This window comes from Cavia porcellus, unplaced genomic scaffold (assembly GCF_034190915.1).
Source record: "Cavia porcellus strain 051 isolate PalLab524CR breed Dunkin Hartley unplaced genomic scaffold, mCavPor4.1 scaffold_2, whole genome shotgun sequence".
NCBI lineage: Eukaryota > Metazoa > Chordata > Mammalia > Rodentia > Caviidae > Cavia > Cavia porcellus.
The window spans coordinates 6,486,961-6,499,405 of record NW_026947485.1 but is presented as its reverse complement, the minus strand read 5'-3'; the positions used below and the strand labels follow the sequence as shown (position 1 = coordinate 6,499,405).

Here is a 12,445-nt window from a genome sequence, read left to right as displayed (position 1 = left end):
GCTCTTTATCAAACAATGGCCATGCCCACTCATCTTGAGTAATATCCATTTTCAGTGTCCACTTGGCTGGAGCACTTGGTCATAATCTTTAAATTGCTACCATGCGTGGTAGTACCTGGAATCTGTTTAGTTAAAGGGCAGTAGAAGTGTGCTTCTCCGTTTTTCTAATCTATGATAAAGACTTAGATGGTGGAATCCTGTAATAATAGGTTCCAATGACTACAGTTTAAGAACTTTGTATCAGACAGGCTGCATAAGGAAAATGGTAATTACCAAATATAGCACCCAATGTTTAAGGGGAAAAAAAGGAGCTCAGGATAAAGATTTTTTTTTTAATTAGCTCTCTTCTTTCCAAGCAGAGATTCCTGTGGGTAGAACAAAATCAATTTCTAATTTTCAGAAAAATTAGAATTAGTAATGCTTAGTTACCCTCTCATGTGGCTATATTAGGTAGTAAACAAATGCTACCAACAAAGTTTAATAAGAATATATACTTGGAAAAAGCCAGATAAGATAATTCTCATTCTTGGATACCTACACTAACTGTAATAACGTTCTTCCTGGTATACTAAAATTTAGAAGCAAGTTTTTTGCTATAAGTGAAAGTTCACTTCCATTTATCAGAGTTCCTGGAGCTTCTATTTGTTTTATATCAATAAATAATTTATTCTCTCAGAGCAATGTAACGGCATTTTTTGAGTACCTTGGTTTCCTCTGCTACTAAGCTGAATGTCTAACACTATTTCACGTGGCCTCCCTTCACTATGGATGACAGTCACTTCTGGCTTAAGCTAGTGCAGAGTCAGAGACACGTTTTTAGGTGGCTCCACTGTTCTTAAAGTGCCAAACAAAACAAAAAGACCAAAAACATAACAAAGCCAACAGAAGATGGGTCTAGGTATCTACAGAACATCTAGGTGGAATATTTTTGTGCTTGGCTTAAATCCTTAAAATCAGCAAAGTGGAGACTCCCTCTTCACTGCCACCTCACTACCATGCCATGCACGTCCAGCCTGCAGGTCTCAACTGCTACCAACGTCACTGGTGTGCAAGAAGACCAGCAGGTACACACATACCCCAGTTCAGCCAGAAGGTGGAGGCGGAGGCCAAGAGGAGGGGGTAAGGCTAGGAACCTGGTTCTCTGCACACCTTTGTCTTGGGGCTACAACAAAAACCCCAGACTCCATTCTGAGGTGTCACACGCTAATCAGGTGAGTTCTCCTGGACACATGTGTGTGCTCACAGTATGAGCCCTGTGCACAGACCTCTTGTGGTTGACACCAGTTTTGACTGGAAAAAGACCTGGTGTCCCCTTGAACGTGAGCTACGTGACTGGCCAGAGCTCCCACGGTGATTCCTGTAACTGGAAATAAGGCTAACAAGACAGATTGCACATTTTTCTCACTGCCTGTGCTGGTTCCTGTTTATTCCCAGTTTTCAGCTGTCAAAACCAGGTGCGATGGTGTCCTTACACACTGTAAAGGAAGTGACCTTTTATTTCTGATAATTTTACTGAGATGTGGCATACCCTGAGTAGATCTTGTGCGGGATACCTAATTACAGAGCAGAGAGATAAGAGCTCGCCTTGTGCAATTGAAGTATAAAGTAGGTATTTCAAACAGAAGACCAAAATGTCTCACATGTGACGCCTTCTTTCTTTATTCTATGATCACTAATCATCTTGTTCTTCTGAAAGGGACCTGCTTTAATTCACAGTACTTGCTCTTAATAAGAGTAAGTGGCCAGTGTACACTTTCCAATCAAGTTTTTCTCACTCTTACTCATGGATTATCGCTCTAGAATGGACACAAACTACACTTCTAAAGCCCCAGTAACAGTGAAAACATAAACTTTTTTTTTCAGCATAAAAACACCAGTTCTTTGAGGTACATAGACTATTAAAAATATACACGTGCTCTGAACAATTTATGCCTTTAGTGTTCTGAACTTCTATTTTCTTACTGGGCAGTAATATGAAATTCTGAGAAAAATATCTAATCAGAGCTTATGTGAAATATATTACATGCTTCTTATTTTGATGATAGTTACTTAACGGTGCCACTGAAAGCAACTGCAACATAAACTTTGGTAATTATCATCAACATGATGGTCGCCAGAAAGCTGATGATTGGTGTCTGTAAATGGGCAGGCTCCTGAAAAGGCAGAGTTTCACCATCCTATTACACGACAGAAGAGGCCACGGGACAAAACTCCTGACATAAGTCCTACCACCTTCCCAGGGGTCCCAGAAATGCTGTGCTGGGACTGCACGGTGTGGCTCTCCTGTCCCTGGGTAGGACGCCAGCTCTGCTGCTCATCTGTGAAGTCTTCGGGTCCACAGTTTTGGCGAGGTTCCATTTACATTTAACCACCCCATTATGATCACACTGGTGTATCCACAACATCTCATGACTCCAGCGTCTGCAGAATACACAGATACGTGCTCAACAGAACCCAGGTACATGGTTCTGAATCACCAGCACTTAGACCCTGTTTGTTTCATGAACATGGATTTGTTTTCCCTGCTCCTTTTGTCATATACTCTGGAGTAGCAACACAGAGCACTCACTGTGAGGAGAAAGTGGCAGGCATGACTCAGTGGGCAGACAAAGGAGACTGCCTAGTCACAGACTAAAGCATGAAGTGCAGAGGACAAGAGCCGATCCACGGTGGTGTCCATCGTCTTTCTCCACCAAAATGATACGGGCCTTGCTTCCTCCACCATCCTGTGAATCTGAAGAGTCTTGAATCATTGGTCTGTGTTATCCTGTTCCATCATGGAGCATGTAACCAGGCTCCTAGTTTCCCCCTGCTTCTTGGGTGCCCAGCTGGTTTGCCTTTGCCAGTAGCCCTGGTAGTGAGGTCCAGCCATGCACTCATTCCCAGCAATAAAATGTGTGTCACACCCAACACGGGCTCTGAGGAAGTGTCCACCTGGCCCAGGCTCCCACTTCCTTCCCCCTCAGAAGGAGCAGAACCGCGGGATAAGGAACTACCTGAGAGCCAGGAGCGAACTGTTTGTGCACCACAAATAGAAACACCTCCCTGAGTAGAGACAGGCTAGACAGGCGTGCAGGGAACAAAATGGAAAGAGGCATCTTCCTTCCTGCTCTGCAATGCATGTCTAGATAGGGTTCTTGGTATAATTCAGTCACTGAGGATTCTAATGGATTAACATGAGACACTGCGCCACCCCCCCCCCCAGACTTCCGATGATGGAACACAGCTCCTGTCTGAGGCTGGGAATTAATCATGCCGGTTACACCCCCGGGTTTAGAAATCCTGAGCTACTCCGCCGACCTCTGCATAGGAGGACAGCTGACCTCTCTGCCACCCTGAGCTCAACATCAGCCAGCAGGCTTTGGAAGAGGAGCAGCAGCCCATTTAAGGCCTCCAGGAAATCACTTTTACAGACACATTATTCCATGGAAACAGACACATGATCCAGTCATGCTATGCCTCGTAACACTAGCAGCACTGACCAGGAATATCGCGTTTACAAATTGAAACATCCAAAGTGTAACACCTTAAAACTGACTTTAAAATAAAAGTCAAAAGGTCAGGACTTTTAAAGACAGAAACCATAAGGCAAATCAAAATTATGTCTTTTACTTCCACTAAACATGTAAATAAGATGCTATCTTTTTAATATTTTCCTTTTGCCTGCAGATTATAAGTTTTATACATATATATGAAATATAATATATAAAATATATATTACATATGATATATAAAATATACTGTATAATATATATTATATAGTATATGATATATAATATATATTATATAGATATAAAATATATATAATTTGAATTTGAAAATTAGAGAAATAATTTGATCCACAATGCTTACTTTGTGGTTTCCTATTATTTATATTTTCCTGAACATTTTACCATACTATATTTATATGTAAGTACATAGATTTTTCCATGTGTAAGTATGTGTTTTTAAAATAACACTGGATGGGGCACAACCCCAGTGGTAGAGTACCTGCCTAGCAAGTGTCAGGCCCTGGATCTGACCCCCAATACTCCAAATTTAAAATAAAGTTGGCATCTAATTTAACATATGTTGTATTTTGCATCCAATTACATGAGACATATTTCATGTCATTCAACTGCCTTGAAAATTATTTTTCCAACGGCTGTTTAAGACTTGCTTGCTCCATTAGTTTCTTTCCTATTGCTGAACCTCCTGTTATCAGAGGTTTTACTGCAATGTTCTTACATAAATATTTATGTGCATTTCTGACTATTTCTGTAGGTAGGGTTACTAGACTTGCAGTTATTGGGTCAAAAACTGAGGCTGTCTCTAGGTTGATTTCAAAATTGACTTTTTTCTCCTGAGTGGTGCAAACATGTATTCACATATTGATCTCACCATATGCTAATTGATACTAATATTTTCTAATTTTTAAGCTGGCTAATAATAATGATTTTGCACCCTTGTTTGTGTTAGCAATTCCTTTACTTACCAATGTGTAACAAACACTTTTAATGCATTTGTGAGTTGTTTCTTGATATCTTTTTCCATCTCCCCACACACCCAGGCCTCCTAAGAGACCTTTTTAAAAGGTGAAGTATTTGTTATACTTACCGCACAGTAAATTTTACTAGCATTCAAGGTAACATATTTATTGCAAACCTCTCTTTTCAGGATATCACTAATGGTACTTTATTATACAGAGTAGTTTCAAATTTTGAAGCAATGAAATACTTTTAACTTCCTTCCATTCTTCTTCTCTTTCTACCCTCTGCATGACCTTCCGCTTGAGAATATAATTATTCTCACAAATGTGATGTATGTGCTTTTTAATTTTGTTTTGTTGGTATTTGTTCTCATTAATGCACACATCTTGGCATAGCACTAAAGTTAACCCTTCTCCCGCACAAGTCTCTGATCACGGGCATCACCCAAGTCCTCTGCGGCCGAGCGATCCAGTGACCCCCAGCACAACTCAGACAGGATGACCAACCAAGTGTGGCCTGAAGGCAGTGAAATGGCATCCTCAGAGGCTTCTAAATTCCAATAATTTCCTTCATACAATCTCTAACCAGAACCTTAACATCTGAGTGTTAAACAAACAAATTTAACTTAAAAATCACGTTATCAATGGGAAAAAGGCTACGGACTTCAAGTTACTATTTCATGTGTTTAAGCACCAAGGATTCCAAGCAAACCACATATGTGACAGTTTAGTTTTTGCACCAAGTTCTTTTCCTCTTAGAAATTTAGAGGACTCTCCGATGCTAATTTGGTCTGTGTTTCATTTCCCTTCTTTTGTTCCTTCATTCTCTGCCTTAAGACCCAGATTTTCCTATTGAATTTTGCTGGCTGAAAAGAAAGCTGTAATCTTCTCTTATTTAGTGGCTGCCGATGCTGGTGAGACACACGTTTCGAGACAAATCCCCAAATCTGTCACTGCCACTGGAGCCTGTGATTTTCCTGATAAAAAGCAGCCAAGTAGAATTGAACAATGTAGGTTTGAGCAAGTATTCTGTGTTACTGTTTTTCATTAGTGATTAACTCATCTGGATCGGAAACTGTTTTCCCTAAATCCTAAACCAATTACTTCCATACCAGTAAAATCTGCTTTAGCACCAGTGAAATTTGAACCATGGAGAATTTATGTTTACAATCTGCCTTCAAGTGATTGTCAAATTCACATTCAGCATTTCTGTTTGTTTATGTAGACAGTAAATGTATAAGACTGATAATATATCATTTCTTTTTCCTAAACCACTTTAAATCGATTCAAAAGATGAGGCATTATCAAAGAAACAACAAGCAAACCAGTGTTGATCTGTAATAAATCATACACCTGAAAGTGCTTTTTAAAAAAAACTTCATGAATATACTTTAATCATTATTGCTCTTGAGTTGAGATCAAATATTCTCTAAGAGACCATATTAGCCAGAAAATAAGGTTCAAAATGCTTCTTTTTCTCTTGACAAAGTCAGTAAACTATTTTCTGGGTTTTTTTTTTAATTACCTTATTCAGAGTCAATGAATCTAAGACTTCATTCCAGTTACCTACAGGTATTATTTCATTTCATGCAGGAATCACTAGGACACGGATTCAGATGCTGAGCTGCCAAACTAGAGGGAGAAACTATGAATGAAGATGAGGTACCATAGTTCTAATAGTGAAAACACACATTCTGAACACAGAAAGCAAAGCAAAACAAAACCAAAAGCTAGAGATGTAAACGGATTCTCAGAGAATTCCTGTCTGTAGAAACTCTTCCCATGTGTCTTTTGACTGGTTAGTTCATCATTTTCTAGGGTAAGAATCCTTAATTTTTTCAAGCACTCTAACATTTAAACAATCAAGGGTTGGATTCTCTTTGTATCTCGTCAGTTATATTTTTAACAATGATGAATGAACCGAAACTCAAAATGAAAGTTCCAACAAATGTTAAGCAACTGCTTGAAAAAGATGGCAGATAAAGACTCTGAAATTAAGCCACACTGACTTTCCTACGTACATGGCTATTAACGAGTAGTTTCTCTAACTTATTCTTCTGAATAAATGATCTTAGTGCTCATATAGCTTTAATCTATTTATGCAGTCAAAGTCTGTATCGGAACATTTTAATGTTATTTTACTTGACCTAATGCTAAAAATAGGAAAATATAAGTGAGTTTCCAGCGGCTGTCAGACAGAACAGTAATTATGAATTTGTACTCATGAGTCAATGCAGTTGCTCAGTACAGCTAGCTGAATTTCTCTCCACTCCTCTCCTGTTTTCTGCTCTTCTTTAGTCCCATAAAGAGAGGTGCATGAGGAACAGGAAGAGGTCTCTCAGAAAAATGATGCAAATTTCACAACTTCAGAGCAGTGATTTTCCAAAGTGTCCAATATTTTTGGATCAGTGAAGTCATGTTCCAACACTGTGTAAACATCAAAAGCTGTAAGGTATACACACATGTTAAATATATCTGCACATATATAAATTAATACTACAGAAAATGGAAATTATATTTTCAGGAGAAGTCACTCTTGTTTTTATAAACCAGGCCACAGTGCTGACTTTACCTGTCATCTTTAGAGTTCCAAAAGTTATCTGCAAAGTGAATGATTTATAGCGAGAGCTAACTTGGACTCAAAGGGATCAATGTATAGAAAATCAGAAGAATAAAACCTTTGCCCTCTGGCTTTACTACACAATTCCCTAAACACAAACATTATAATTAACACAGCACTCCTGAACTTATTCTCAGCAACTATATCCTTGCCATGGTGTCCACTATAATTCCACCCATCAGATAAAGGTGACTTTCCTATCCCAGCCCCTAGAGTTACACACTAATCATAGTGCACAGATGCCCACTCTGTGAGTGCAGTCACCCACCTACTTAGCGGATTTTTAGAAGGCTGTCACTCAGGAGATAACTGCACTCCACAGAAGATGAAGCACACAGCGCCGTCAGCCTGCTCTGGACGGTGGTGCTGGTGCTTCGTGGGATCTAGATGTATTACCCATGGCTTTGCATGTGACCTGCATTCTTTTCTATGTGAGCACAGGCAACGGTTAGTATGACACAGCCCGGTTCTCAGGCAGACTGTTTTAATAGCACTAGTTAGCACCTACACAGAGACAAAGAAAACGGACTGAAGAACGCCAGGGACACCCTGCCTCACCCATTCCGATGCCTCTTTCCTCTCAGGCACCGGATGTCCAAATGGGAAAACTGACAAGGGATGTGGGCTTATCCTCAGCTGTCCTTTCCTGACAAATTATAACTCTGCCAGACTACCATCCTGTTGACTTTTAATTAAGCAGGAAAAAGGCACAGGCCCCCAGTCTTTGGAAGCTGGTTAGATGCCAGGCTTACTTTAGGGATAAAGGTCCAAACTGAGAGACAGAGAACAAATACTGATTCAAAACTCCAGAATGAGAAGAGCAATAAAGCAATATATAAAACTTAACTACACTTGCATCATACTCTAAATATGCTATGATCTTTAAAACTGAGACCTGTGAAGAGACAATAAAACGAACTCATCACTACATATTAAATGACTACTTGAGTCTACACAAGTTGTAATAAGAAATCCCTGAAAGAGAAATAAGAGAAGGAAACAAACAAAGATGACTCCTTTGCAAAGTAACCTGGCTATATTCAACTAACTATACCTCAGTCTTACTAAGCATTCTCCTGTTAAAAAATGGTCTCGGATTTTACAACAGAATTTTGGATGAAGGATGAACAGTATGTTTGCAGCTATCTGTAAACATCAGGACCAAGTGTGTCCCAGTTTCCTAACACAGGAGTCTACAGAACTGTCCGATGTCCTAGAGTTGTGTGCTATGCTGATCACTTGTGTTAATGGAATGAAATCACAGTGACAGGCAAGAGGAAAGACAGAAAGGTAACAGCGGCTCAGAGCTTTCAGCCATGGTCGCGAGGCGCAGGCCTGCTGTCCTGTGGTGAGCCAGCACACCCTGGCAGGGAGGCCACAGCAAGCTGCTCTCCTCATGCCGGCAGGGAAGCACACAGAGACAGCAGAGGACGCTCAGCACGCTCTCTGCCACTGCAGAGTCTGTGCGCTTCCTGAGCTCCCACCATGTCCATCTCCTGAGCGTTCCAGCCCTCTCCGTGATGCACAGATGGAACCAAGCCTTTAACACATGGCCCACGGGGTCCTCAGAGGCCCAAACTCTAGCATCACCTTTTAAGCTCTAAGCTCTATGGATCTATTAAAATGACTCTAAAAACCCGGTCTACAAAATCCAAGGCTACATTTTAATTCAAAGAACATTATTATTAAGTCCTTGAAAGGAACTCACAGAATTATCAGTGTTGTAATTTTCTACAGTAACCACAAGATTCTAGAGACATTAAAAAAGAGTGATCTCATCTGGCCTTTTCATGAAAAGCTGAGGCTAAGACACAGAAACGAGCATAGGAAAAAGGCAGGAAAGTTGTAGCCCATTTATCTGTGTGTTCCAAAAATTATTTTGTCAAAAAGAAGTTGCACAATATCTTATTTATCCCTCCTACCGCATCAGCAAAACAGTGTTACTTTCCTCATAGTACTGAAGCTCACAGCAAGTACAGGAGGTTGTTCAGCACTGCCAGCGGTTCAGGACCAAAACACGGGCCAGGAGCTCTGCTCCCTTCCCTGAATCAATGTGCTTAAAGACCCAGAAATCCGCAGGAAAATGCACTACCATTATCTTCCTATTACACCCCTTCCTGGAAACAGAAAGTGTTGACTGACTTCCCGTGCTGTACACCTTCTCTACATTATACAGTGAAGAACATCAGATGACAGTGTCATACTTCAGTCTTATCACATAGTAACACATAAACATGGAGAAGTGACTCATGCACTCTCTGCCTCAGTTTCTCTGAAAAGGGTAGAATGACACGTATTCTACTATGAGCTTGGCAGAAAGGTAAAACATGATCAAACACTTACATTACTATGTATCGTAGGTATGTAATACAAGTCGCTGACAATCTCAAAGACTTTCTCAAATGGGAGACTGAGTAATTAATAGCCCAAAGTATTTTTGATCAATGTGTTACTTGTATGTTACAACAGATTTCACTTTACACCAAGTTTACCTTCAGTCTACAAGAAAGAGGATTTAGGTGTGTCTTAATATTCAATGTTATTAATATTTACTGACTTATTGACCTTTAGTTTTCTAATAGATAGAAGATTTCATGCATCATATTTAAAATGCAGTTGAGAAGTTTAACCTGAACAGAATTTTTTTTTGCCTTCTCTTTAAAAAAAAAAAAAAGTTCAACAGTAATTCCTTTAAAATTATTGAAAGCAATTTCTAGGTGAAGTGAGGCAATACAGTCAAAATTTTATGAAATGTTGACTTTCCAGAAAGCACGGTATTCAATCCCTGTTAAATTTTTGTGCAAATAAACATTTTGAAACTAGGCCACATCCTGCACGGTGCTTGCCAAAAATGAAAATTTCAAAATCCAAACTCGTGTTCTGCTGCCCCAGCACACACCAGTCATCTCCCATTTTATTCAGCCCGTGTAAAAGCGACTGTGAAGAACTGAAAGGAAGATATTTTCAAAATATAAAGTGAGTACGAAGTAAATCTGATTAAGCTGACACTAAACCCGACAGAGAGGACTCTATCATATAAATCGTGAGCAGCTGCCAGGACACAGAGCCGTGCAGGTGACCAACTTCGGCAGGTGAACATCAAGGTGTTCGGAACAGAGTCCCCGCCCTGTACACCTGCTGGGACCAGGGGACCAAGTGCCAGACGTCTTTCTGCGGGCCAGCGCGAGAAAGGAAAATGGCTCTCCTTCACTCTCCTAGTCACAGGGATGACAATGTTATTTACATAAAAAATTAACTGCAATCTCCTACTCCTGGACTGGTGTGACAGCCTCATCCTGCCATTTCTACAACTGTAACAATGGTGCCTGATCAGTTTCACTGCCAATGTTTCTAGCAATGCCGACTGCTTACATAGTATTATTGCTTTCTGCCTTAGCAGGCAACTTTGATCAAGATAACTCATACAAAAAACAATATTAAAGAGGCCTGCATTCCATTCATTGGCTTTTAAAAATGTATTTTTATTTTTAATTGAGACTTAGTAGTGAGACATATTATGGAATGTGGCATTTCAATACACGCCCATACTGTGTAATGATCAGATCCATATAATTGATCCACCTGTCAGGACATTTCTTTGTGTTTACCCACAGGTTTTTACATTTGCTTTTGTGTCTAACATTTCCTTTGAGTATTATGCATACATTTTTCTTCCTCAGAAACTTCAGTAGCATGCCTGTCTTTATCACACATTTTGTTTATTTCCCAGGAACAAGCTGGGATGCTGGGAAGCACAGGTTTAAAAAAGTCCGACTACCCTTAGGGCCAGTCCCATGTCCCACACCTAATGCTTTTATTCTTCCTGTCACAGTGCTCTCAAAGTGCAAAGATCACGGAGACCAGATTGTTGGGCATGCACATTCCTCTCTGTCAACTATTCTTTGGGTGCACAGAAGTTGCAAAGCCTCATTTGACTAGCCTTGGCATTGCTGCTGGGGATTTTAGAGCAATCTCACTGTCCATGTGTACAAACTAGGACCAAGAGAAAAGAAAATTAGCATTGGTCCAGGGCTCTGGGTGTGGCTGGAGATTGGCAATGCAGGTCGACAGGGCCATATGAGCTCACATGAGAGTCTCCAGGTGCTGAATGGAGTCTAGATAGGAAGAGAGAAAGACCAGCTTGTGGGCAAAAGCAGAGGTCTGACTCTGCAGTGGGTAGGCTCCACTGGGCCAACCGCACTGAGTTGAGAGTTGCCCAGAGCACTGGTGACTCACTTATCTGGGAATGTCACAGAGTAGGACTCTGTAGTGAATCTGGTCCCTCGGCTTTCCTCTGTCACTGTTCCCCTTCTCTGATTCCTGGTTACAAGCTAAACCTCTTTGCATCCCGATACTTCCACCATGATGTTTCTGCCTTGAAGCCTGCTAGCATAGACTGAGATCTCCTGAAAACCATGAGCCAAATGAAACCTCCCATCCTTTTGGGAATCGACTTTTGTGTCTCAGTGATGGGAAGATGGCTGATACAGACTCCCTGTGAAACTAACTCTAAGGCTTCAGAAAGTTCTAGATGATCTGTCACTGTAAATCTCTATTGTTAAGAGACAGATCATGCATAATTTGACACCTCAGCTTGACTTCTAACTTTAACTACTTAGATTTACAGTACCCATTTGCATTTTCTCAGGTTATGCAAATTTAGGGATTAGCTTGAATGAAGCACAAGGGTTTTACCTGCATAAATGTTTTCACTCACAGAATACATCAGGATGCTGCTTCTTCCTCTTCAGCATATCAAAATTTAACATTTTTCTCAGAATTTTAAATGACTCAGAAGAGCAAAATGCTCAAAAAGCTTTAAATACTACCCTAGTTGCTTTTTCCTCTATTGTGCACTGCACATTTCTTTCTCTGCCCCAAGACTTGTGGTATGTTCTCTGCTGTATTTGCATGGAGATCTCTATTGTACCCAGTCCTGTAAGTCAGTGGGAGTCTTGAACTTAAATGAGCTCCATGGGACCTGAAGTAAATTAAAAACAAATTCAATAGGAGTAATTTTAGACACTAAACTGTTAAGTTCCATATAAATCACTTTAGTAAACTGGGTCAGAGAAAATATCTTTTCCTTAATGACTGACTGATCTAATATTTTTGAGAGCCCAAAATACCCCAGCGCTAAGAGACCTATGACATTACCCTCCAGGGGGCTCTGTTCTGGGGCAGGAATGACCTTGTGATCATCACACACTCTCGAATTGAAGCCCTGTGCAGTTTATGACAAGTGTAACTCAAGCCCAAACACCATGTTGTCTGAAGGTATCTTTTGTCAGTCCCTGTAAAACCAACTGGATGAATAATTAAGCTAAGTACTTAGTAAGTACCTTCAAAACTGCCTC

The 12,445-nt window shown here is 40.3% G+C and overlaps 1 protein-coding gene and 1 long non-coding RNA gene across 13 annotated transcripts in view; both read right to left on the bottom strand.

Moving 5' to 3' along the window:
* The window catches only part of Magi2 (membrane associated guanylate kinase, WW and PDZ domain containing 2), a 1,223,070-nt gene that overhangs the window by 1,171,809 nt on the left and 38,816 nt on the right, over positions 1-12,445 (bottom strand). The window lies entirely within an intron of this gene.
* LOC111756875 (uncharacterized) overlaps positions 1-12,445 on the bottom strand; it is a 168,817-nt gene that overhangs the window by 117,864 nt on the left and 38,508 nt on the right. For both annotated transcript variants that reach the window (XR_010042297.1, XR_010042298.1), the window contains exon 3: positions 1-12,445. This exon is cut by the window's left edge and continues 117,864 nt beyond it; it is cut by the window's right edge and continues 15,449 nt beyond it. This is a non-coding gene — a long non-coding RNA (uncharacterized LOC111756875).